This window comes from Danaus plexippus (genome assembly GCF_018135715.1).
Source record: "Danaus plexippus chromosome 13 unlocalized genomic scaffold, MEX_DaPlex mxdp_40, whole genome shotgun sequence".
NCBI classification, from domain to species: Eukaryota; Metazoa; Arthropoda; class Insecta; order Lepidoptera; family Nymphalidae; genus Danaus; species Danaus plexippus.
In genome coordinates, this window is record NW_026869850.1 from 398,317 (window position 1) to 426,093 (window position 27,777).

Here is a 27,777-nt window from a genome sequence, read left to right on the forward strand (position 1 = left end):
AGAAGCCGGTCAAATCAAACTAGCAGCTCTTTTGGTACGACCATAGACTAGCATACCGTGTATTTGTTGAAAGTCACTCACTTTAAGACAATCCAACAGTTCAGTCGACACTGAGATTCGACTTGACATCGTGGAACTTTTCCTTAATTTTATTTAAAACAACATTTAGAATTAAGTGGTTAAGTGTAGTATAATATTATATTTTTACGACAATCATCATACCATATTGCAATATTAAATAAAAATAATATTAAAAAAACAAAAACCTCATATATATTTTTGTAACCGTATGTTGCTTAAGGTTCTGTAATGCAGTTTTGCTGTCTGTTGATAAATCATATTGTGTATACCCAGAGACTGTTTAAATTCAAACCATGAATTCTGAGATAGTTACTAAAACCATTATGAACAAAATTTTCGTTTTAAATTTGGTAGTTTATTGTTATTAATGGGCATATAATATATAGCAGCATCCGAACCTTCACAGGCAACATTTGGTTTCATCTGTAAATATTTTAATAAAATCTTTAAATAATTCGTTTAACTCTTTTCTTACATTAAGTTTAAGCTCATTTGCCTCATAAGATTTATAGCCTGAGAGACACTACGTAATAAACTGTAATATTCTTATTTATTCTTATAACCCAGGTGTCTATTGCACGTGTTAGAATATTACACAAGATTATTTATCTTGTGTAATTTAAATCTTGTGATTTACATACATATTTTAAATGTTTTACAAAAATAAAACAATCAATTGAACAATCTAATAAAATTTTATTTATTTACTGTACACAATTTTGAAGAATATAGTTTGTAAAGAAACTAGACAAAAGAATATACTTATGTCGTCTATATATTTGCCAGTTATCGGTCCACAGTCGCAGCTAAATACATGACTATAATCCGCAAGTTATGTCTTGGAGATCCGTGTCCTATTGCTGTCCGATGTCAACTGACTTGCCTTTTTTTTTTGGTTTAGACTTGACTGTAGCTGTTTGTTCTTATAGTTTGGACAGCGTCATCTGGAGGGATGGGTGGCCTGTGGGACCTACCTGATAATTTCGGGCCGTAACGGTCCGGGGTGCTACGCCCGTCCTAAGGATGCCTCCATGGCCGGACTTCAGCTGAGTGCGTTGTTGAATGGGGGGGGGGAGTCGGGTGTTGGGAATGCATAACTCCATCAGACGGCAGCGATGTGTATGAAACGTGACCTCGTCTTCGTAGGCGAAGGCGGTGTGTTTTTGTGTTGTTAACGTGTGTCATGGGGTTATTCATGTTTGTATTGTCTTCAGCGTCTCAGAGGACACCTTTACGCCTCTTGCCAATCGGGAGTTTAGAGATAGTTTAGCTTTTGACTATTAACGCGTTGAGATGTATCTTCGTAATCCATCAGGTTCTAGACGATATTTTCGTAAATCTTTCCGAGAGTGTAGAGCAGACTAATCGGCCGGCAGCTGCTCGGTAGATTTTTAGGTTTACCCAGTTTCAAAATATGCATTAGTATGGCCTCTTTCCATTGGTCTGTAAACGCGCATCCATTCAGTAGGGCGTTGAAGATGACGCCGGGGCAAGTCAGTCATGACTTGCCCCGGCGAAGAGCAATTTTTCATAGGTATTCAAAGATTTATACTTTTTAATTGTAAAAAGTATATATTAAAAATATAAATATTGTACATGACTCTAAAATAATAGCGATTATTTTGGATAACTATATATTTGGGAACAGATTCCAATACAATAGTATACCCTACACATATGGGACACGTCACTGGCTACAAACCGCTTTTGTAGGTCCAACTTTCACTCTTTTAATAATAATTACTTCAGTATTAAAGCAGAAAATAAAATTTTAAATACAATAAATATATTTACTTAGTATTACTTATACATAAAAAAGTTAAATAATAAGGCAGATTTCAATATAACAGTATACTAAACACTCGTTTGATATACATAGTATTGATGACGCAACACTTGTAAAGTCCTACACTTGATCATTTACTCTTTAAATGTCACAAAATAATAATTGGCATGTTTAAATATGAATAGTTTATTTAATAAACTTTGTATAAACACAGAACAGTATCCTAACACACGTATGGAGTCTATTACTATTAGTTACAGTTTTATTGTTAGTGTGTGAGTAACAGTGACTGCTAAAGGTTTTTTTTTTATTTTGTCAATAATTACCAATTACTTTGAGATACAGCATAATTTCATTCATATAAAAGATAAGATAAAAATTGCTTTCTCACGAATAGTGGGGACACACTTAACGTCTCTGCTTGATGTGTAACGGACACTTTAAGGCTTTGGTTTTGCATTTTGTCAAGTTGTGTAAGTTTGTTGAACAACTATTACCATAAAGGATACTCTTCCAATCAATTCTAGATCATATTAGACAATGTGTAATACTCGTAAGTATGTTTAAGCTACTTTAAGACTTTTTCCTTGAATGATTACTATTTTAATATTTAAAAGAGGGTAATTAACTTATTCAAATCAAATAAATTCCGTTTTTTTTTAAATAAACGTAATTTTATTATTTATTTATTTATCTTATAATCCAGACTTTATCTTTTTGGAACACTTACGTACTTTACAAAGCTTGTCGTGTTATGTAGAAGCCTTAATACCGAATTTTAAAGTTTAGAATTGTATAGAAAAACTCAAAAATGGGCAATTTTGAATGTAAGCTAAAAAAGATTACTGAAAATTTGAGTGTATAACAAATATTCTGTATGTTTTTTTCTATTTTAACTATCTTAACTGAAAGTAAGACATAATGCAAAAAAGAATTCAAAATTTCGTAACGTATACTATACTATATTTCATCGATTTAGTTCACAGCTGCTTTGACTGCAATCAATTCAACTGACATTATTTAGTCCCTTTGTAGTCCTACTTATTTATTTTTTCTAAGAGCCGTGTCGTTAAAACAAAATAATAAAATCAAACAATCGCGAACAGTACACCCAGGGGCGATAAATGAAATTGAAAACGAATCATTCCAAAAGAAAAATGTCGTAAACATTTCTAAAATAACATAGTTCAAAAGACTCTTATATCTACGCATTAATAGAAATACAGTAAAGTAGAGCTATATAAGAAATCCTTTCAACGATAATAATACACCTACACAGAGAACGACGCTAAGTCCTCTTCATAAGTATAGCGTGACTCACGCTACGTTAATACCTTGGATATTAAATTTAATTAAAAAATTCAGAACGATTTGTATTTCACACTTATTAATTTAAATACTTCCTTTTGTTATGTTTTTGCCTGATTTTTAAATTTCCATAAATTGCCCAATGTCTTAAATCATTTTTTGAGCGTTTGTCTTAACATCATGCTTCGTATAAAGTATAAATATTGATATAATACAATATTAAGATTGAGTTTCCTTATTTCTTTATTAAAAATGGCCGGTACCCATGGGAAAAAAATAATTTGAGTTTTAATTTACTTTCGTTTAATAACTGTTAATGTCAAATAAAACTTTTTCATTAGTAACCAGTACAGGAATTACATTTTGCACTGGAGATTGTGTCAGAAGATATTGTCGCGGTTAAATTCTTTTAGTAAAATTAGCATAGCATTTAAATTAAAACCAGTGAACTTTATAGAGCTATTGAAGACGAGGTATGAAATCACCAGCGGCCACGGAGTGTGGACGGCGTGATTGCCGGGGTACTTACTGTATGCGGGGTCGGAGGACAAAGTACAGTCTTGTTTATATGACAAAATCCTAACGTCGATGAAAGCTTTGGTTACATTTCATCTTCATTTGACATTTTAGATTAATTATTTCTCTTAATTTCTGATCTTGTTTCATTAGTTCATAAGGTATAAAATAAAAAAGCATTACTTTGTTTATTGACATGTGTGTTGTTTGTTTTGTTGTATTTATATATAACTTACACAGTAAAATCATATCTTTGTCTTTCATGTTGAGAAAGAATATCTAGAGGAAATAAGTCTTAAATATTCCAATCACCTTTGTGATTATTTCAAATAAATTTCGATGAACAATATTACATTGAAATTTATTTGAAAGATTGTAATTTATTATATCTATAGCATTGACCCAAAGAGTTCATTAGTATTCAGAGGAACGAATTTCAAATTACAGAATACTTCCAAATAAGTATCTTAGCATACTAATTTTGTTTTGTATTACAAACATTGAATACTGATCATTCCATCCAATGATGAATCTTTGTACAAACATAACACATCTATATACATTTTCTTCATTGATAAAATATATAAATTTTTTACTAAAACGTAATATGAAACTATCTTTGTTTCAAGCCAATGATTTCATGATTATTTTGTAATATGGTAGCCGCCTAAACCACTAATTCGTTCTTTTAGTTTGTTACGTGTAACGATTTTCACTCAAGAAATAACTAATTGTATCGTTTTAAAATTTAATCCCAAAAATAATGTCAACTCATTCCAAGAAAACGAGTCCTCCGTATTCTATTTGTAGAGGATTGCGTATTCTGTTTGAGCATGTCTTCCATTCTTTGTATGTTACCTAATCAAATCTCTGTGTAAGCAGTGAGCAGATTCCGGGTTTTGATATATAATTTATTTGGAGTATTAGAATATTCTGTATTATCTTCATCTTATAATATGAAAAGAAGTTGCAAAATCCTTTAATATATTGTTTTTAATAATACGTTTGTTTCTGTAGCGTGAATGTTTCAGGAAGGTTTCAGCTTCTTTCTCTATACATTTTTTTAATATTCAAATTTTTGTTTATATTAAACTAGGTACCAGCCCCGGCTTCGCACGGGCTGTTTACAAAAATATAGGATAGTCTATTTAATTATGAGAATTATTAAACTTATATTATGATAACTTTCAAATGGTACATCCGATTTAAATAATTTTAAAGCAATTCACAGATACTGATGTAGGCTTGAAAACGAAGTAATATATTTCGATAAGACTTAGACCGTATTTATGTTCATAGCTTTCCAAGAAACGCTTTAGGAATGCCAATTTTTAAAAGTTTAAATTTGATATAGTATGTTATCCTTAAGATGTAGACATATGCCACCGTAGATTTTTCTGTAGTCCTATATGAGATACACAATTCCACCATATATTATTTTGTTATATCTCAAAGCCTTTAGGCAGAATTTCCGTTAAAAGCTCTCGGACGACTCATGTTTTCCCGAAATCTTCAACAAATATCTTTAATGTATACCAAAGTAAATACAACAACTTAACAAATTATAAACTAAAACCTTCCTCGAGAATCACGCTATCGAGTGGTGATAACAGTTTGATAATCTGTGCAGTAGTTCTTCCGTTTATCGGGAACAGACAGACAGACAGAAGCGGTGAGGGACTTTGTTTTATAATATGTATTGATTGATGATGATCGACAGTGAGTATTCATTTGATAAACTGAAAAATAACTCTAGCAAGAAAAACCATTGTTCGTGGCTTCTTTGAAGATAGTTAAAATAATCGCGAAAGTCTTATTCGCAACAAATATCCACCCTAATTGAAATTTACAACAGTAGGAATAATTAATCCATGAATTGTATGGGGTTTTCCAATAGGGACGCTTGAACTTTGACAGCTGATTGCGGCCATGTTGTTTGAGTGACAGCTGTCAAATGCAGTGTGTTATATTCATTCCGTCCTCCCAAACCACCATGGCAGGTTACAGTGTCGAGCAGCACGTGCAAATCATAAAATTGTTTTATGAAAATGGGTCTTCAGTTCGAGCAACCTTCCGCGCACTTCGCCCGTTTTACGGTCGCGATGATCGTCCTGCCGAGTCGACTATCCGTCGATTGGTGGACAAATTCGAGTCAACCGGGTCAGTTAACAATCAGCCGGTTCCCGTGCGTCAACGTAACGCGAGATCTGCCGAGAATATCGCCGCTGTGCGCGACAGTGTCCTCGAAAACCCGCGGCACTCAATTCCGCGTCGCGCACAGGAACTCGGCCTTTCGCAGACGACAACTTGGCGAATTTTGCGTTGTGACTTGAGCCTGCACCCGTACAAGATCCAGCTGACCCAAGAGCTCAAGGTTAATGACCATAGACAGCGCCGTGTGTTCGCTGACTGGGCATTAGAGCAGTTGGAAGTTGACGCCGATTTTGGCAAAAAAATCATCTTCAGCGACGAGGCGCATTTTTGGATGAATGGCTATGTCAACAAGCAAAATTGCCGTATTTGGGACGAGACCAATCCACACGAGGTTCACCAAGTGGCAATGAACCCGCAGAAAGTGACTGTTTGGTGCGGATTTTGGGCCGGAGGCGTGATTGGTCCGTATTTTTTCGAAAACGATAATGGTGTGGCCGTCACCGTCAATGGTGAGCGATACCGGTCGATGATAACCAACTTCTTTTGGCCTGAAATCGAGAATATGGATCTGGACAACATGTGGTTTCAACAGGACGGCGCTACGTGCCACACAGCACACGCTACGATGGAAGTTCTGCACGAGCAATTTCTGGACATGGTCATCTCGCGCGGAGGCGACGTGAACTGGCCACCGAGATCGTGCGATTTGACCCCGCTGGACTTTTTCTTGTGGGGTTTTCTTAAGTCGCAGGTCTATGCCAACAAGCCGCAAACCACCGATGCCCTCAAAGTCAACATACGCCACGCCATCGATCAAATACAGCCCGATTTGTGCGCCAGAGTCATCGAAAATTGGACCTTTCGTGTGCGCGCCACCAACCGAAGCCGTGGCGGTCATTTGAATGATGTCATATTCCATACATAATGGGGTCAATAGACCTTCCAAATAAAAAAAAAATTTTGCAAATATCTTTCCTACATGTATTTTTTTTTGCATTTCAAAGATCAAGCGCCTTTAATGGAAAACCCTATATAACTAATATAAAACAAATTTATGAATATTGAAACACGATAAACTTGTCATCAACCAACAGAATATAAAAGATCCTACTTGAGTTACTATTATAACCTATGAATGTTCCTAAGGCATAGACTTAAATAACTTCCAATTTTCCTCAACGCAACCCATACGTTGTTAAACATCTCTTTGTTAATTTCGTCTGAGAATATTTTTCAAGGGTTTTTCTCTTCTCTTAATTAATGTCCCACTATTAAATTCCTGCTGTATTAAACGTCCTTCATCTACTTCAATAAAGAAAATTTAATATTATGATGTCTAAAATTTTCGTGAGTACAGATTTAAATGTAAGTATGGCTTTCGACAATACTAATTTTATTTTACATTTTACTCGACGTTTTGGTAACTTTGTAATAACATTTCTGATTCAGTAGTAAATGTGCGTGCTATATGTTACATATGTAGTTTTATTTAAATGTGTAGGTGTTGGTGAAAATCTTACATATCCGCTCTTGCTGTAATGTATTACACCACAGTTTCAATCAAAAGCTAAATTTAATGGCTCGAGACACAATGTTAAAGTTTGCACTATAAAATTAGAGCCTAAATTATTATTTCTTTCTCATGTATCAAATTTGACACAGTACAAATTATGGTTTTTATATTTAAAATTCAAACGAAATGATTACGGAAGTAAAACATAACGTTTGTTTTTGTAACTTTGTATTTACATTTAATTAATCATTTAAACATTTGTACAACAAATGAAATGAAATTATTGGTTTTTGCAACCAAATAAAATGTGGTTAGAAATCAGTCTAATTCATCAAACTTGATAATATATCTTAAGATATATATATTTTTAATACAATTGTCAGTTAAAGATTCTTTATTAATATGCGGATTTATAAAAACAGCAGAATGCATTCGTCTACAATTCTGATCAACTGATTTGAGTAGAAAGATATACACTGTGGTTAAAGAACGCGTATAACAAAACCTTTTATAGTTACAACAGAATAAATGTTACACAAATAAAAGAACGCATTTGTGTTATCTCAGAATTGTATCGTATTTTTTTTTCTCTTTGTAACAATTTCTGTAAACTCTCTAGCGCGCTAGATTCAGAGTATAATTTAAAATCGTATTGACTCTTCAAACAATACGCCCCATTTTTAAAACACTGTTATGAATACAACTCGACTTGAGAGTATCATTGTGTGTCGATGATGTGGAGTGATTGATGAAACAATACTGAATCAAATGTACTGTTTTGTATGGATGAAATATAATTTAGATATTCATGACAAAACAAATATCTGTTACTTCGAAGTTATTGTACAAATACAAAAAACATTTGTTTCAAAATGTCAATTTTATGTTAAAATTTTACATATTCCCTTGTATCATTCAGCATCTCACATACACTCGGAGTCTATTTACAATATTTATGATAAATTTTAAACTGATCTATGAAAAGCTGATAGTTTATGGTTTACACTATATATATAATAATATCAGTTTAAGTCACTATCTCTTACGAATTTTATATCCGGGAGCAAAATTCTTAATTTTTCTTAATTTCATAAAAGTTTAATTTTTCTTATAAAACGTGAGTTTTAAATTACTTATTTCTATCTAATATTAACCTCATGGCACGTTTTTCTTCACCAGTTTGCGGAACAATTAAATCATTGCCTAAGAGCGCAGATGTTTGTCTTCTAAAATTAACTAACTTCTCTAAAGAAAAACAAATAAATTTTTAATTACAAAAAATATAGGGTAAGCTATTATTTTTTTTATTGGAATAAATATGTTACGAGTAATAAAATACTGCTTTCAATAGAATTAACTCAGTTTCCATCCTATATGCTATATCTTATACGTTTAAGTATTTTGTTATTTTAGTACTTGTCGTCTACTCATAATATTTGTTATAAGTAATCTGAATCGTTTCTTTTTAAGTTTATAAATAACAAAAAAATAAGTTAGTAATTCACTCCTTACTTCTTTCGGACTTGCCATATTAAGCGAATAGAATATCAAAACGATTATACAAACGCTTTTTACATGTCTAGCTCGTAATAGTATAAATTTGTAAGTTTTTGGTTTGCGCAGACAATCTTCTTAGAATTTTGTATATTTATTAGGTTGTAGAAAAACTGAATTTTAGCAAAACATTTTGTTATAGGTTAAATTTATTGCTATCAACACAATTTACAATTTATATTTTGAAAACGAAATTGAAAAATATTAAATAATTTAATTATCTCATTTTCACTTTTAACCTCTTTTTTTCTGTCTAGACTTAAAATATCTTTTGGAAAATTAAACAGAACAAATATATCTTGAATAAGATGTCATAGGAGTCCTTTTGTGTTGAACCCAATCATATTATTTTTGTCTTTCATTTAAAGATTAATACATTCCCATTTTCTGCATTTTTTTTTAAATACATAAAGTAAAAACAATAAACTCGAACGTCTTTGTCCTTTTTTCAAATTAAATTATGTTACTTTTTTTCGAAACATAACAAAGAAAAAAAAAACAAAAAAGTTATTAAGGCAAGACTACATTAATCATAAAGATGCCACCCTTTTATTATTTTGATAAAACAGTCATAAAATTCTGCTTAAAACAAAACTACATCTGAAATATCCCACCTTTTTAAAGTCGAGCAAACTTAAAATTCTTACAGATTGTTTTGTATCGGATTTTTTAATCCCTTTTTTTTATTCGTTCATTCAGAAGTAGTATTGCTCATTTCTTATTTTCTACGTAAAAGCTACTCTTTTCATTATATTTCTGATGTAAAATGTCGCTTCACATTTTTTAAACTCCTTTATCGTCGGATGAAAACGCCATTTAAATTTGAATACGAATTTGGCCAGTCATTCCCGGTGAATCACGACGACCGGCGCAGACAACTAGGGTTGTTACGCGGAGGCTGGTCGCTTAAAGTGAAAACATTATAAAACTCTATATATAAACCAATTTAATAAAAAAAAGTTGATATTATTCTTACATATACTCCTTTTTTTATTGATTATTAACTTTTATTACTTTTAATTCAATGTGATGAATCAAAAGTAAACATAAGATTATCAACCTTATTAGTGAACAAGTTTAATTAAAAGTATATTTTAAAATGTATGAACAGTCAATATGAACCGATCTTCCGATCTTTTTAACTGTGTAAAACACTTCAGAATATAATGAGATCTAAGACTTTCACGAGTATTCATTAAAATAAAACGAACATTTTTCGGATTTACTACGCGAATTTTTATTATTTTAACTACATAATCCCGACTTTTCCGTTAATTTTCAGCAACCGTGATCACGGGTACACATTTCGTCTGTAGTAGTAAATCCGAAACATATTTGTTTCACTTCAGAATATATTTTTTAAGCTCATTTGTTCTCAGCATTCAAGTTCATAAATATGCAAATGAAATAATGAGAATTAATGTTGTTGAAATATACTGAGCTAATTAGGGCGCGGCGTAATTGTTTTTAATCGTTGTTGAAATTATATTACAACTCAGTAGGAAAAGGCACAACTGAGAGGTAAGCCCTTTATATTGTCTCACAACCAAGTTAACTTCAAAACCAACTTATCACTTAAATTATTAAGTTGATCCACTTTGTTATCGTTACTACGTAAGGTAACATATTTCCTTAAAAAATTGTAATCTTATATCGAATTATATCTAAATTAGGTTACCATTATTTTTAATTTAAAGCCGATTGCATTGTGTATTTTGGGTCAGTTCCAAATGGTCTCTAATTTTGTTAAAATTTTTTAGAAAAGCGAGAAGAAGTACCCACATTTAGAACATAGTTCACACATGGCTTCACATTTTAAAAAAATTCCTTCACAAATAATCGTAAAAAAAGTTTATTAAAACAATATTTTTAAAATGCTTTCAAACTATTATTTTATTTAACATTAAGATGTTGAAAGCCGAGTGCTCCTCTTGAGTGTAGTACAAAAATGGGTACGGGATTGAATGATAATAAAATAAGTGTTCGATTGGTGTTACAAAGCTTTCAATGACATCTTAAATTTTTTTCCAATGTTACATGAACACATCACGAAATAAAACCGTTTTGACTATAAATAACTGCGTCAAGTCTGTGACGTCATCCAACTTTAATATTTAATTAACAATTCATATGTAATCATGTATTACCCAACATTTTGGAATTCGCATCAAAATCTTCCATATTTTCTAACAATAAACTAATACATTCCTACAAGACATCTTATTCGCTGAAACTTAAAGTATTATTATTAAATTCACAAATGCCTTCTTCAAATCCACACTCACAAATTATCGCTTACAACTAATTATGTTTGTTGTAGTTGATTATAAAAATTTTCAAGTTTTTATAAATCAAGATGCATCGGTAATCTACAATTTAATCTGCGGTCTCTCCGCAGCTGTTCGAAGTTTTATAATTATCTCGTTTCACATTTCTTTAAGTCAATAAGTTTAAATACAAAACATTTTTGTATCCATGGACTTATATATTATTTTAAAGTTCGAATTTTACTTTAGTTTTTGCCGTTTGACTCTGCGTAGTAGACATGATAATAGATGACTGGCGCCTCATTGGTCACCAAACTACTTAAAGTTTCTGAATTTACATATACTGAGAACTATTGTCACTAATAGAGTATACTGGAATTCTACAGCGAGCAAAACTTTCTTTTTGTACATTAACAACGATGTTGGAAGTAGTACAGCGAAATTGAGCAACTTCAATGTATTTTAACAATAAACTTAAAGTTTCATGTTTCTGTTTAAAATAAGGTTAATTTTTTATGGGATATCGTTATACTACTAATGACCTTAAGTAAAGCTTTACTGGAGTACTGCTGGATCAAGTTATAATGGTCATTATTATTACTTATGGAAACAACTTGTACATATATAATAAACGACATTTAGGAATTCTGAACTCCTGTGATCAATTTTAGTTATTTATTATTTTTCTGGACGTGAACAAGATTTTAAAATCAGTAGTAAAGCTGCTTTTAAGTATATAAATATATTTTACATAAGTATTAAGTTGTACTACATTTATTACTTAATGTTATGAATCCTAAACAATTTAAAAAATTGTGTTTGTGGCAATAGTTTTATTAATATATCTATCTTAATAATATTAACACTTCCGTGTTGACGTTTTCTTAGGTGGTAGAGCATAGTTGTGATCATGTAACTACAGATCGAACATGTGCTGGCTCGACCGGGGGAGTACCACCCTCTCACAAAAGATCGGCGTGAAGTAGCCTTTTTGGCTACGTTTCGTCCGATGAGAGAGAGAGCCGGTTGCTCTTTCCCTATTCCCACCCTTTCCTGTTATTTCCTTTTTCCTATCCCTCCTTATTGCAACAGAGATGTTGCGGATATCCATGGGCGACGGTAGCTACTGCCCACCAAGTAGGCCGTCTGCTCGCTTGCCACCTTTCACATAAAAAAAGACGTATAGTAATATTTTAATGATACTTTTAAATTTAACAAATAGAAAACATTTTAAGTAATGTAAATTATATAGCCGATTTTTAATATAATATTATGATGTCAAAATTTTTCGTTTAAGCCAGCTTCTTACATGTTCCCATATCAATATTTAATATCCTCTCTCGTTTAATCGTTTCTTCTCGTTATTTCAATTTCAAGCTTAAAGAAAAGATTCGCGTTACTTCATTTGATTGATGTCTTCGAAGTATTTAATTCTTCACCAAATCTATTCAGCAATAAATATTTTATTAGCTTTTTATAATGACAAACTTTATTTTCCCGTCCTACTTCGGATAATTTGTCGGCGGACGAAATTAAGGTAAACATTTGTTATCGAAACTTAAGCTAAAGCCACATATATACATTATACAGGTTAAATGTTCACATTATGTAATATTGTTAATTGAGGATTTTTTTATTAAAATTTATTGTTATTGAAACAACTTTAAAATATTAATTAAACAATTCTAATATTTTTCTACAAAACCATCACAATACATAATATATTGTGCTAAATATTAAATCGTCTTATCTTAATTACTAATAAATCAACTTATTCATAAGTATAACAGGAGATTATTTCCCTCATACGTCATAATCAGTCTATTTAATCTCGGCGATTACGGAGGCATTTATATCGTTTATCATTTTTTATTGATTTTCCTTATACCCTTGATTCTTTTTTCACCCAGCCGTGGGTTGGTATCTCATAATATCTACACGGTTTTAGAACTGAATTAATTACTGACGGAGGCTACATTAATCGTGTTTTTCTCGTGATAATTTTTCAAATATATGTATGTTTGTATATCACCTTTCGGGATGAATAAAAAATTTAAAGACACATTCTCTTTCTTCCTTACTTATATATATTCTTGTGGGTTATTTGGAATAAGAAAGAATAAAATTAAGAAATCGTTGGTGGATGGCAAATATCAAAACCAACCAGTAACGGCTGGAGATCGCAAATAAAATATTCCGGTAACAATAGACCACAAAAAACTCGACGACGACTAGGACGAAGTTTCTTAATTATATTGAACTTCGAATTGATTTTTTTCCTTTACTTTCCATTCTCTCAAAGCATACCTGTAATTTGCAACATCATATTAAAATTAATTTATTTAGGTGGCGCAGAACAATACTCATTATAATATATTTTAAGGAGAACTGTTTTAAAATTATAGCTTAACTCCTATAATTTTTCTTAGCTAAATTGAAATCATAACAGAAAAATAATCAAATGAAGACATCTCTTTTACAAATAAGAAAATCCAATTGAAGGAACGTTATTAAATTATGCTTACAGGAAATTAAGGAAACCGTCTCTCAAATTAAACGACAAGTGATAATCATCTTCAATCCATTGAGGTCCAGCGTTGAACATTGATTCCCCAGAGAACACACCGAGAAGCAGCCAGCTATTGCCAGCTAAGACTACTAATAGTCGTTTAAAACACATTAATCCTCAGAAACAAATTACACTGACATCTTTTATCAAATTCATCTTTAATCGTAATGTTATTGGAAATATTTTATCTCTATAGCTATTTAAAGCAAGTTAAAACTATTTAAAAATATTAATATAATATCAATGTGACAATTTACTACAAAACGAGATTAGGATTTTATATATAATATACTTATATACTCAAAAATAAACAAATGCAAGTGATTATACTTTCTATAATATTGTGGATTTTGTAATAATTACTCTTGCTGGTATTTTTTCTTGATTTCTATTATTTTTTATATAATTACTTTTTCTTAATATTCCGTAACTCGTTTTTGTAACTTCCAACGAAAAAATGGTGTACTTTTATTTATAATGTGTTAGTTTATGTACGAGTATTGGACTATACAATATTGTTATTTCATAGCTTGTCATAAGTTTTTCAATATAAATTTTTGAAATTATTAATACAAAACGATTATGGCTTAACATTTCAGCAATGTAATTGAGGGGAAACTGTTCTACTCTTAAATAAGAAGAACGCTTAAGATAATATTTAAGAATTAAACTTGAATGTACTTGAACTAAACACACTCTTGAATTAAGATTAAAAGTTGCGTTACACTAATATTAAGCGCGCGATAAATTTCAGATATCATGAAACGGTTAACGTTCCGTTTTCCTGAATTTGAAATGAGCTTTTAAAAGCTTAGATATAATTTATGATGTAGATCTCAATATGTATAGAAGTGGAATCACACCGCAGCCTCACCGCACCGTCAAATCATGTACATGTATACATATAATGTACAGTCATGAAAAGCATTTCGTCAGAAATGTATTGTTTGTAGTAAAAATATTTCTAAGTATCTTTGACTGGTCGATTGAAATATTTTGAATGAATTTCAATGCTTGGATAAGATCAAATAAAGAAGAATAAACTAACAAAACATAGAATTATAACTCCGCTCGAAGTTAAAGAAAATTGTAAAAACAATGTATAATATGTGTTCTCAGCTTCATTGTCATAACCACAACTCCTACTGGTATTTAATGTGTTCGTGGCGCACTCTCCTTGTATTTTATTTAAAATTTAATGACATCCATGTTTCATTAATATTTTTTTAAGTAATATTTACTAATATAGACTCACACGTCTTGTTGGATAAGACAAGTTTTATTCTGAAGAAATTGATTAAAGCATAAGCATTAAATACTTAGCTCTCAAAGAAACATCTTCCTTGGATTACTGTGACCTCGTAGTAAAATTAACTGAATTAAGTATTAAATTTGTGTATATATGTCACTTTGTGTTTGACGCAAATAATAAGCTTGTATTTGAAATTAAAATAAGTTACTGAATAAAGAGAACTTGGTCCTTTATAACATTTTCCAATATGGTGTTCATGAGTCCCCGTGCATCTCATTCAGTTAATATTGTTGTAGCATGAATAAAATATTGTTATTTTTTAAAAGGATTAAAAAAAATTGTAATTTTAATTACTACGAAGGGTGATTTGTAAAGGTAGGAGAGCTTAAATAATTATTTGGATTATTTGGGAAAAATAATGAAGAGAGCTTGGACCGATATATCTATTGCACTTGCAAAAGTGGTAGAGCCTAGCTGTGGTCAGTTATTACAGCTCGAACATGGGCTGGCTCGACCGGGGCAGTATCACCCTCTCCCAAAAGATCGGCGTGAAGTACTTTTTAATGGCTGCATTTCAAGAGAGCCGCTTGCCCTTGCCCTTTCCCTTTTCCCACCCTTTACTTCCCTTTTCATTTCCCAATCTTTTATCTCCCTCTTCCTCGATCACGGTCGGCAATACATTCGCTACTTCCCTTATGTTGCAGATGTACATGTTAGGTGACTTCCTTCCATCTAGGAGGCCATCTGCTCATTTGTCACCTTTGATATGTGAAAAAAGAGAAAAGTTTGGTTACGCTACGATTGAAAAAATATTGATTGGAGTTAATAGTACTCATGATGCATCTCTGTTGTAGGTATTCTCGGTCAGTTGCTAATTATCTGTGAAAAAAATATTAATTATAATTTTAAAAAGAAACCCGTTCGTTAATCGTATGTTTATGAACTCAATTCCAATGGAGTGCTTCATTAATAAATGAATCGATGTTTCATTACTCAATAAGTGCTGATACATACAAAGAAATTAAGTCATATAAAAGTACAAATATAATAAAGACAAAAAATATTTACTTTTATTATTCTCCTGTATGGAAGACATTTCGGTTTTATCAATACATTTATTGTTACCTCATACTTAAGTAGATATCTTAAATAATTACATTTATAATGTGCATTCTATTTTGTATGTACATGGTCTATTTATTACATATGTTATGCTTCGTGTGATTATTCTTAGCGATCCTAGCCTACATATATATATAAAGCGTCTCATCAAAGCGGCCCACCGTCACTATATCATAGTTTTCTTTGGCTATTATTTAAATTGTCTAAATAGGTGATCTGTAATTTCAATTTAATTTAATGGCTAGTCCGGCTCTTAAAACAGTATTGTCATGAACCTGATGTATTACAAAAAAAATTTAAACAAAATTTAAAAGATTCTACATGGTAAAACAAAAACTAAAGAAATTAATCAAAACAAGCTGTTATCTGTAAAATAAACATAAAAATATTCTCGTATGTTCCCTTGAAATTTATAGACTGTGTTAATTTAAATGCTGCTATTAAAACTGTTCAGTAACTACCTCCAACACACACTTAGGGTATAGTTGTGAATCACTTATTTTGGGTTTGTAACGTTCACTAAGTAATTTATGTAAATTACCTAAGTGAGTGATCTTTCTAATTTTTCGTTGTTTCTCTCTTTTTGTAATAAAATTACGATACAGAAATCTGTATTCCTAATAAAACACCAAGCCCGTTAATTCTGAATTAGTTCTGAATAATAATTTACACATCAATACAACTCTTAAACATAAAGCTAATGACATTACCAGTACCTACAGGCAAAATTATCATCACATAAAACAATTTCAAGATCCTCTTTAGCTCTATTTTCAATAACATTTCCGTGTAATTTCACTAAAATAGGACACGTACTCAATTTATTATTATGTATCTGCATACCAGTTAAATGATTGAATTAGCTGTTAACGTATAAATATAATCAGAAAAAATCTGAATTATGATTAGGTAAGAATGTAAATTTCAGACATCATTTTGACCAACCTAATTTTAGGCGTACTGATGTGACCTTCAATTATATAATACATGCATATATGAAAGATCACTCCATTTAATCCACTATGATATAATTTACTAGGTACAATGTGAATTTACACAATTTAATACTGGGCGTATCGCACGGATTAAATCTGTCTAAAGATAAAGTGGAAACCCTCGTATATACTAATATATCAACGGCTTAGCTTAAACAGACATGAGAAGATTGTTTTCATTAAGGCGGTTTAGTAGGCTGAGAATAAAATATGTGCACTAACATTCCTAGACCTATTATACTATCAAATTTAATTATGCTTATTTTGTCAAAAGAATATTTATCTGACAAAAATGAGAATTTATATGGACATAAGAAACTAAGGGAATCACATCAGGCTCATTAAGGTTTTAGAACAATGTATGACGGTTTTCTATTGCTAGTTATATTTATATGTACTGTTGCTTAACTTATCAATACACTGCATTAAAAAAAATACATGTTGAGCAATGAGTTCTCACTTAAAACTGCAAAATAATTTAATTTGAACCATCACTTTATGATATTACGCATTTGTGTGACATAAAACTTATTGGCTGTCGTTGCTTGTTTTGATGTTCAACAAACTAAAAGATTGTAAAGAACAGAGAGTAACAAAATAATCAAGAACTTACTTCGGCGTCAGACTGAATTTTATAACTTTTTTATTTCGAAACACCCTCATTCTTGTATTCCAAATTGTCACTGTGTACAAAGTTAAAAAAAGTATATCTGCCTGTCACAGGTGAGTTAACGTAATTATTGGTCTTGATTATGATCTACTACCTAGTAGTCTAGTGCCTCAAGGAGTTGTACACGCGAGACTCCGCCTTTCGGTAAATATTAAGGTGTGTCTGACGTCGGTCTTAAGTAGCCTGTTATAATAACACAATTTAATCAACAACGCATTGTCTCACATAAAGATGGTAAGATCTCTAGTGGTTTGTAACGGGTACACCCTCGAATTTATTGTCAAGGTTAGATAATATTACTTTATAAATAAGTAAGAATAAATCACTATCCATTATTTCGTTTTAGACGATTCATTTACTTATTTTTATCTTGTCTCGCATTCAAAGATTTATTTTGAATGTGATGAAAGTGTGATAAAAAAATTAATAAAAACAACTATACAATTTAACATTTAATATTTTTCAAAAAAAAAGAAATGCAAAAAAAGACTAAACTTATTAAATAACTTAACTTTCATCCCGTCTGTCTGTCTATCATCTCACACGGTAACACTTTTAGTAAAGAAGTTTTACTTCAATGATATTTTTTTTAAAAACTTCAAATGACAATAACATGACATTGAATGCGTCGTAACAGATTTTCGGGTGTCGACTCAAATGCGAGGCGCAAGAAAAGCGACATCCACCCTGTGAAAAATGCCAGGTAATTTTTCATCCTCTGACACGAGCATACGGAAGTTTAAAGATAATTTACGACTAAAACTCTAAACTACGAACTTTTATATATCACGACTGCATATCTACAAATATTTTATCTAATTGCGAATTTTATTTCATTAATTTATTTTGAAAAACTACACAACAGTTTTCAATATATATGTTTTAACTACAAATATGCAAAAAGTTTATGAAAATTTTTTTTCTTGGAAAATGTAAAATAAAGTTTTGTACTGCTCCAATGACAATCATGAATAATTTAACTAAATACATATTCTAATGCTCTCTGTATCCCAAGCCACAGTTAACACATAACTGAAAATTATTCCTTAATTAAAAAAAGTTAGACACATTTTAAAGAAACCGTAGTAAATATTTTTCTTAAAACTATACCAAGCAGTGCAATCGGCATCGAGGGGCATTTCGTAGAAAGACTCTTTATAACGAAGAAGCGACATCACAGAATCTCACACTAACCTAGTTATTTAAAAAAAATATTAAATTGGTAAATTACTTGAAACAAATTTGAAAGTTAGAGAACACTAAAATACGGGAACGAAAAATGTAAAGTTGCCTATTTGACACATTCATGATTGTGAATGAGAAATTATTTATAAGTACTTCAGCAAGAGGTTCAATTTAAAGAGCTTCCGAACTAGATACCAATAAGTTTTTAGAGATTCTGGTAAATTTCTATGATCTGCTAACTAGAAAACTTTAAATAGGTGAAATATTTAGTAGAATCTAGAGTAGCTTGTTTGTCATCATGGACCGTCCACCATATTGCATTTAGAATTAAGTCACTTGATTGGTATTGCATTGTATAGTATAGCTGTATACAAGAGGTAATTTGAATCGTTTGACGATAGCCAATTTAATTAATCTAGAAGGATTTGATCCGACAGACACAGATAGACACATGTTACACACACACATTAATATACACATAAAAACCTACACACACTAGCATACTAAGATATATGTAGTTAAAATGATTTCAAGTCGAAAAAGGCTTTTGTAAGTAATAAATCTTTTAAATGAATCGACATAATATAGCCTTTGTTGAATCCGATCTGAATACGTTATCAAACTTCAGCTACCGGATATATGAAAATGAGCCAAGGAAAGAATTTATATGACTTCATTAAGTATAGACTGACATTTGTTAAACCGTAATCTTATCTAATATAAAGCACTGATATGTTTCTTGTTATTTTCAGTGCTAATGACAAAACTTTTAATAATATAATACGTGCCTTATTTAATTATAAATTAACCCAACCCAAAATAAATCTATATTTAACATAAAATATTATTTAAAAGGATTTTATAAATCTCATCCTGGATTTAAAAGGACCTTTTCTAATTAAGTCTTCTGGAACATTTGTAAACCGTACATTAAATTTAGTTAAGTTTGATAGAGTACGTCGCTAACACTAATTTAATCCTCAGAATGGTGAGCTTGAATTTTATTGCGTGAGAATTACCGTTGTAGTAATTTTAGGTTTAGATTTATAGTTTATGGCATAAGTTCTTTTTTATTTATCTGTCATGTTCATATATAAAACATATGTTACGAAGAATATTTACATATGCTCTGGATAAAATAATTTTTAGTTGTTTATTATTAAAAGAAAGGTCAAAGTTTTAAATGTAAAAGAAAAGCTTCTAAAAGAAGAACAATCGTATTCATGTCACAAACATTTGTCTGCAAATATGGACGAAGCGATTAATATACAAAAGGTGGATAGTATGACATACATCATCCTTGTACCACGTCTGAGCTGCCGGCTTCTCTCTGAATTGACAATAATGCTATATACGCAGCTACTAAATGTGCTCTTGTTAACATTAACTAACTATACAAAAAACTAAGATCTTTCTTTTCTAACCCAAAGATATTATGTGGTCATTACGGCTCTCGTGTAACTGTTTGAATCATTACTTCTTTAACATCATGTGATTCATTTTCAAATTAAAAAAAACAGCTTTTTTATATCTATTTAGAATGGTCTTGGTTACAAAATAATACAAGATTGTTGAAAGTTTCCTTATTGTTCTCGATTGGTTATTATCTAAAACAATACGAGTGCCAACAGGGAATTGTGAAAGATTACTATTCATATAAAATACAAATAATAGAGGAGGTAGAAACTGTTTTAATTTTAATTTGAAACAGAAAAGTAAGTAGTTACATTTACTTCTTAATAGCTTAGCTATAAATATCGGCGCAGTTTTTATTATTTGAATAACTAATAAAAATTGAGGGTAGTTGAAATTACCAGGTGTCACCCGCATAACCACCTGCGGAGCCACCTGTGCAAGTGTAGTCACAACAATGAGTGCCAGTTGGTATAAATAGAGGCGAGCTTACAGTCTACGAGGTTACCTTCAATAGTCTGAGATTCTGACGACGTTGAAGAATATAGGTATTGGTGACGTCAGTTATGCTGACGACACTTTTAAAAAACGACAAAGTGCTTCTAACTCTGACATAAATTATACAATTTACTATCATCGTAATTATACGTTGCCAGTTTCTGGATTAAAAGTTTATTTATATTACATAGAATTTGAAACAGGCTGTCAGTAACAGCTCTAACCTCTTACTATCTAGAAAACGCTGACTGGGGCTTCAAAGTATTTGACAATAACACTGACTGCTTTCAATTGGGAAAGTGCTAACTTTACATAATTTCTGTTTTGTTAATAGTCATACTCTTAACAATTTCGTAACCGCTGACTTTTGCACTTTGTTTGATAAATTGTTGACTAAATAAATAATGTCTTGTTGTACGTGTATTGACAGTCTGAATCTAAACGCCTAATAAACTAGTTGACCTCTGTTTCTACTTTATTTAAGTCTCACCGTTTCAAAGTCTCAATTTTCAGTTTAAGTCTATTGAAATATGTATATTTTAGAATAATAAAAACAGTATTTCGAAAATCTTTTCTTTCCCATACCCGTTAGTGTCGACGCTTATTTAATTCACAGTCTATAATTGGTATTTGACTGATGGTTTAAAATCATTTTGTTTCTAGCAAGTGAAAAAAATAATTGACTACATAAATGAAACCATCTGTGTCAAAAACTTCGTATGCGTCGAAAAAATACTCCTTACATCCTGATGAGTAGATTATATAGCTCTTTGTCATTAAAGTCAGCTTAGTGTAAATCAGAACTTTCGCGTCAACAATCATCACTTCCTTGAAACTCACTATCGAGAATTTTTATTATAATTGTTTCTGTTTTAAATTTTAAAATCACTATAGTAACATATCTCTATAGATGTAATAATCATAATAAGATATATTCGTAGTTTCGGTCTCATCGACAAGGAAGAAAGAATAAGGTTTGCTCGGAACACTCATTCATTGATTAAGATAATCTTAATTCGTGTACTCCGCAGTTTGTTATTTTTCTTTGCTTTTCCCATTATTATTAATAAAATCACCAAAATAAACTCCTGGCCGCAAAGTTTATATGCTGATAATCTTCAGTTATACATACAATCATAGATCTCCTAAAGATTTGGGCTCTACAATTGACACTGTTAATACTGACTTGGAGGTCAGCACCAATTGACAGCATTTTGTTGGTGTCTCATAAATTTTAAGACAAACCAAGCATTTATTATTGCCAAAGGCGTTTTCACAATAAAACTAATTTCAATATAATCGTACACATTACTTCTAATTGCCATGATATACCTCTTTCCAACATTATTCTTGGGATTCATAATTTGACAGAACAATTTCGTTAATATATTTAATTATTTCTATATTTTATTACCTCACCTTATATTTGATTATGTTTGTCATTTATGGTTTTAGGCCTCGACTTGGAGAGAGTCCGTTGCGTTTTTGTTATGCATCGTCTTATAGTGTCATGTATTCTCATTAGCGTTTTATGTCACGAGTGTGACGTCACACCTGACGCTAACAAACTTGACGACAGGTATTCTTTATTCCTTTCCTGGTTTTGAGCATCTTTTATAAAAAAATTCAGCCAAATCGACACAGCCATTCTTGAGTTATAAATAGTGTAACTAACCCGACATTACTTTATAAATACAGATTATTAATTAAGTTGTAGTGTGTAATTATTTCTAAATACTTGTGGACTTATTTCCATACTTTAAACTCCTCTTGCTAAAATTACTGGGTTGTTGAAGGAGAACTTAAAAAATAACTTATTTACTATGAACTCGATTTAGTTTTAGTTTTCAAATATTATAACCGGAACTTATCACTTGATGTGCAATGACAAATCATAACCAATCAGCATCAAATAAGGATCTGATCACATAATTTCTACATATATAAAAGTTTTGTGAAGAAACTTAGAATTATATAATTAATTGTTTTTATTTTCGATTATTATGGAAAAAAATTTATAAATTGCAAGTGTAATGTGTATTAGCAAAAATTTGAACTCATCATAGGTTAATGATGCAAGAAAAAAGAAAGATTTGACATAGGGCGTGTTACTAACATATATTTTCATACTCCGATTGGTTTAGTGGTTCATTGATCCGAACAAATCTATTTTACAAGATATTGTGTAGGATTATGTTCCGAAAACACACTTTATGAATACATGTTTCTAGAATACAAAGGTGTATGAGATATATTTTGCATTACTAAATCTTTCTGCAGCATAAAGTTAAAATGTTGAGTACAAGCAAATAAGTATACTTCATAGACTATTATTATTATTATTATTATAAGTAGAATATAAGACATATATTTTAAGTTGTTAATGTCTAGAAAATATAGAATCGTCAAAATTCAGATTACATCTTAAAACTTGCCTTGGATTAGAATGTATCAAACTTATAACTAGGGACTAGAAATTAAAAGGATCTTCACACAGCAAAAGAAAGAAAAATTACAGATACACATATATATAAATAGAGCGTTAAAATATTACGTTTTTTATATCGTTATAAGTTCAAATAATATAACTTTTACAATAGTAAGATACACACACACATATCAGAAAAACTTGCTACATGACCAAGGCCTAGGATATAAACCGAGATATTTTAAATATAAATGAGACGTATTAATTAAAAAAAATATAGAATAAATTAAGTAGGTTGTAAGATATTTTTCGTAAGTATTTTTAGAAACCATAATAGAAATGGATATCACACAGTCAAAAGGAATTTACTAATTAATTTTAAAGTGAATTCTAAGATTGTTTCGGTGTAATTTTATTTAACATTTTATTTATTTTTTCTGTGTATTTTACATGGCATTCATATTTTATTTTATTAAATTTTTTCATCGTAACCTTATTTCAATCATATGATATATTTTACACATTTTTAAAGCGATAATTGTAACATTTTTAATAGTGTGGTGGTTTCATAAATTTTATTTTAGATAATAACTTAATTGATGTTCGAAATGTTTGGTATTATTGTTCAAATTTACGGACACCATTTAACATGAATTATATATAGCAGGTTCTTATTGTAACTGCCTTTTAGAGTCTTATTTATGAAAGGTAGTTAGTTAAAATTAATTTTATTTACGATGATAAATTTAATGAAAAATATGAGAGTATTTATTTATATCACTGATATATACCGACATGAATCACACCGCTACAAATGAGTTAGATATTTATGCAACACGGTCCTTTCAGCTGCTTCGTCAAGATCACTCATTTTGCGGTATTTCTTAGCAAATGTAATGCACATGCTATAAATATACGAAAAAACTTGGCGATGCTTTAAAAATTTTCCTCCAAAATGAAGATAAATTCTTATTAATACCTTATATACATAAAATACAACCATAATAAAGTAAAATATCCGCTTCTTTTTATTATAATTTGGTGTAATGTATCTCCTATACATGCCTCCCCTTCCATCATCATTTCCTGATATCTTTGAAACGTTGGCCTTCGAATATTCACAATACTTACACACACATTCTATTAAGTTTAGTATAATGTTAAATTTATTATGTCTCTCATGAAATAGAATAAATTAGATGTAAAATCTAGAGTAAATATGAAGTTATGTTCTTAAATACATCAGAATATAGTACATTGAAACATGCTAGGCTTGCATGTTTCTTAAACCTTTTAATTTCTTAAAGTTTCTGAAAAGTAACCGAAACGTCGGGAGAATGTAGTTTTTTTACAAAAATAAAGCATGCGTAGTATATCCGAAAAATATTAGTTTCATTTAAATGAATAAAAATCGTGAAAGTATTAGATCACATTAAACTCTTAGGGAGCTTGAATCTCTTCTGTACAAAAGGAAGAGATCCGTAATTTCACCTATTTCTATTCCGAATCTTGCCTTTTTCCCACCCTTTCCTCTACCAGGATGTTGTTGTGTTCAGTGACCTTCTGTCCTGCGTTAGCCTAAGTCCATTTTTGAGGTGTTTAACTTGTTCCCTTGGCACGGAGTCCAGGGAGACCCGAGGAAACGATTTATCGCGCGCCACCCGTTGGTCTCTAGTGGACCCGAAGCTAGTCTGTCCCGGTCTAGGAGGCTGTCCTAGCATCAATGATAAAAGCCAGTCAGTTGTTGGTTGTGCCGGAGTTGAAGACTGGCGTGGAACCCGGCTTGCAACCACGGGTCGGATCGGGGGCCTTTCGGTACCTTGTGACAGTGATACACAAAACTCGATCATCAGTTCAGACTATGGGCAATGTTTTTTGACAGGATCGTTGGTGGACCATCAGAAAACTTCCATCATTGCGTTCACCTGATAAAATAAAATATGGCTGTCAAAAAAACAATAAAGGTATCCACAGTGGCACCCCCCATTCATATTTATAGTGGATTTTTGCTACATAAGGGGTATACATTCTAATGTCAATGCCGTCCATCATAACCTAGAGATGATAAAGCCAGCCTTGTTATTTCTGACCGAGACAAAAGTATTCAATCCTGGCAATACAAAGTATCTGCATTACCCTGTTAACAGATTTGAGCACCATTTTCTACCGCAAGCCGGGGTTTTCTTATACGTCAAGGAGCATATGTGCTATCAACGTCTTGACAGCCTCGAACATAGGGACCAGTCAGTGATGTAGGTGCGCGTGGACAGCGGTAGCTCAAGCCGTATATACGCATGCTTATACAGATAACATAGTGGTAACACCGATTACGATGGTCTCTTTGTTCACGTCCAGGAAGCTACAGATTTTGTTTTCCAGAGGTATCCCAGCGCGGAGTAGGGATCCTAGGTGACTTTAACGCCTACCATTGCGAATGGTTAGGATCACGTGCCACAAACTACAATGGGAAAGTCGCAAATAATTTTGCTCTGGCTTATGGTCTAAATCAACTAATACCTGAGGATTCACTCGTATATCCGATATTTAGGACCATACCCCTTCCTTATTGGACCTTCTGCTGACCACTCGCCCGGACTGTTACGGTGCGTCTGTCAAAGCACCCCTAGGGTCAACCGGCCACTGCATGGCGCACACCGAGGCACAATTAGTACCAAAAACGACACCACGTCCACCTGGAAGACGTCTAGTTTGGAACTACAATTCAGCAGACTGGAAAGGATTTTACGCATCCCACCCCTGGAGGCAACTTTGTTTTTCCTCGGAAGATCCTTCGATCTGCGCTACCGCCGTTACGGATACTATTCTGCAGGGATGTTTCAGTCCCAGCTCTGTAATTCACAACGGCGGCTAGTGCCAATCCTGGTTCGGTAAATCCTGTGAAGCAGTATCACTCTCAAAACAGTTAAATGATTGCAAAATTGGTGAAAAACTACTAGAAGTTCCCTCGGGAAATCGTTCATTTTGGTCTCTTGCCAAAGCGGTACTAGGCAATTTCTGTAAGTGCTCTCTACCATCTTTGCACAATCCTGAAAGGGCGCTAGCTCATTCCGCAAAAGAGAAGACTGACCTTCTGTGCACTCTTTTTGCGTCGAATTCAACTCTTAACGATGATGGAAAGGCACCTCCTACCATCTTGCGGTGCAGGGAAATTATGCGCAATATGCGTTTGACGCAGAGCGCTGTGCATGCCGCCCTATCGTCCCTCAACGTCAAGTCCAGCGTTCCAGAAGGTATCACAGCGATTGTGCTTAAGATGTGTGCTCCTGAAATGACTTCGGTTCTAACGCGCGTTTTCTCGCTCTCTTATGATACTGATAAAATTCTGTCTTCGTGGAAAGTGGCCAATGTTCACCCTATTCCTAAGAAAGGTCACAGCACAAAACCGGCCAGTTAGACCTATTGCGATTACGTCCCTGCTCTCAAAGGTGATGGAGCGAATAATCAATACACAACTTTTGGGTCATCTAGAAAATAACCAGCTAATTATTGACCGGTAGTATGGTTTTCGCCACGGACGAAGCGCTGGGGATCTTGTATAACTCGCGTATTTATGGGCTAAAGCTCTTGAGAGCAAAGGGGAGGCTATGGCGGTCAGTCTTGATATCCCAAATTTTTGATCTCAGCTTTGACATCACAAATCTTTGATCGGGTCTGGCATCGCGCACTTCTATTGAAGCTACCATCATACGGAATACCCGAGGAATTATGCAATTGAGTAGCAAACTTCCTTCTTGAAGTGGAGCATATAGGTCGTTGTTGACGGTTTATGCTCGGAACCCATATCAATCAACGTTGGCGTGCTTCAAGGTTCAGTGCCATCACCATCACTGTTCATTCTGCATATTAACGATATTATGCGAAGCGGCAACATTCTATGCTATGCAAATGACGCTTACTATATGGACCGAGCTAATACTCCTCGTGAACAAGTAGAAGAGAGTAGAAAAACACTTCTGTCTCAAATAGAGACCTCCCTGAAGCAAGTCTCTAAATGGGGTAAGCTGAATCTAGTTCAGTTTAATCACGAGAAGATACAAGTTTTGCGCGTTCACACGTTTAAAAAGACCCCATTTACGGTATCTCCAACATTTCAATACACTCCCCTTAAGATCAACCAGAGTATTAAGATGCTTGTAGTTGACATAGCGAACGACGTTCAGTTCTGGAGACATTTGAAGGATAAGGTTAAACTAGCCTCTAGAAAACTAGGTTTACTAAGTAGAGCGAGGCAGTACTTCATAACGGGACATTTGATTTTATAAAACAAAGCACAGGTTCGTCCCCACATAGAGTAATGTTCTCACCTTTGGTGTGGTGCCCCACAACTTCTCCCACTTGACTCCATTCAACGTCGAGCAGTTCCTATTGTCTGCGATCCCATGCTCACAAACGATCTAGAACCACTAAGCCTTCGAAGGAATGTGAGCTTCCTCTGTGTGTTCTAG

The 27,777-nt window shown here is 32.2% G+C and overlaps 1 pseudogene; it reads left to right on the plus strand.

Annotated features, from left to right (window-relative positions):
• Window positions 1-1,559: 1,559 nt before the first annotated feature.
• Window positions 1,560-27,777, plus strand: LOC116770129 (uncharacterized; annotated as a pseudogene).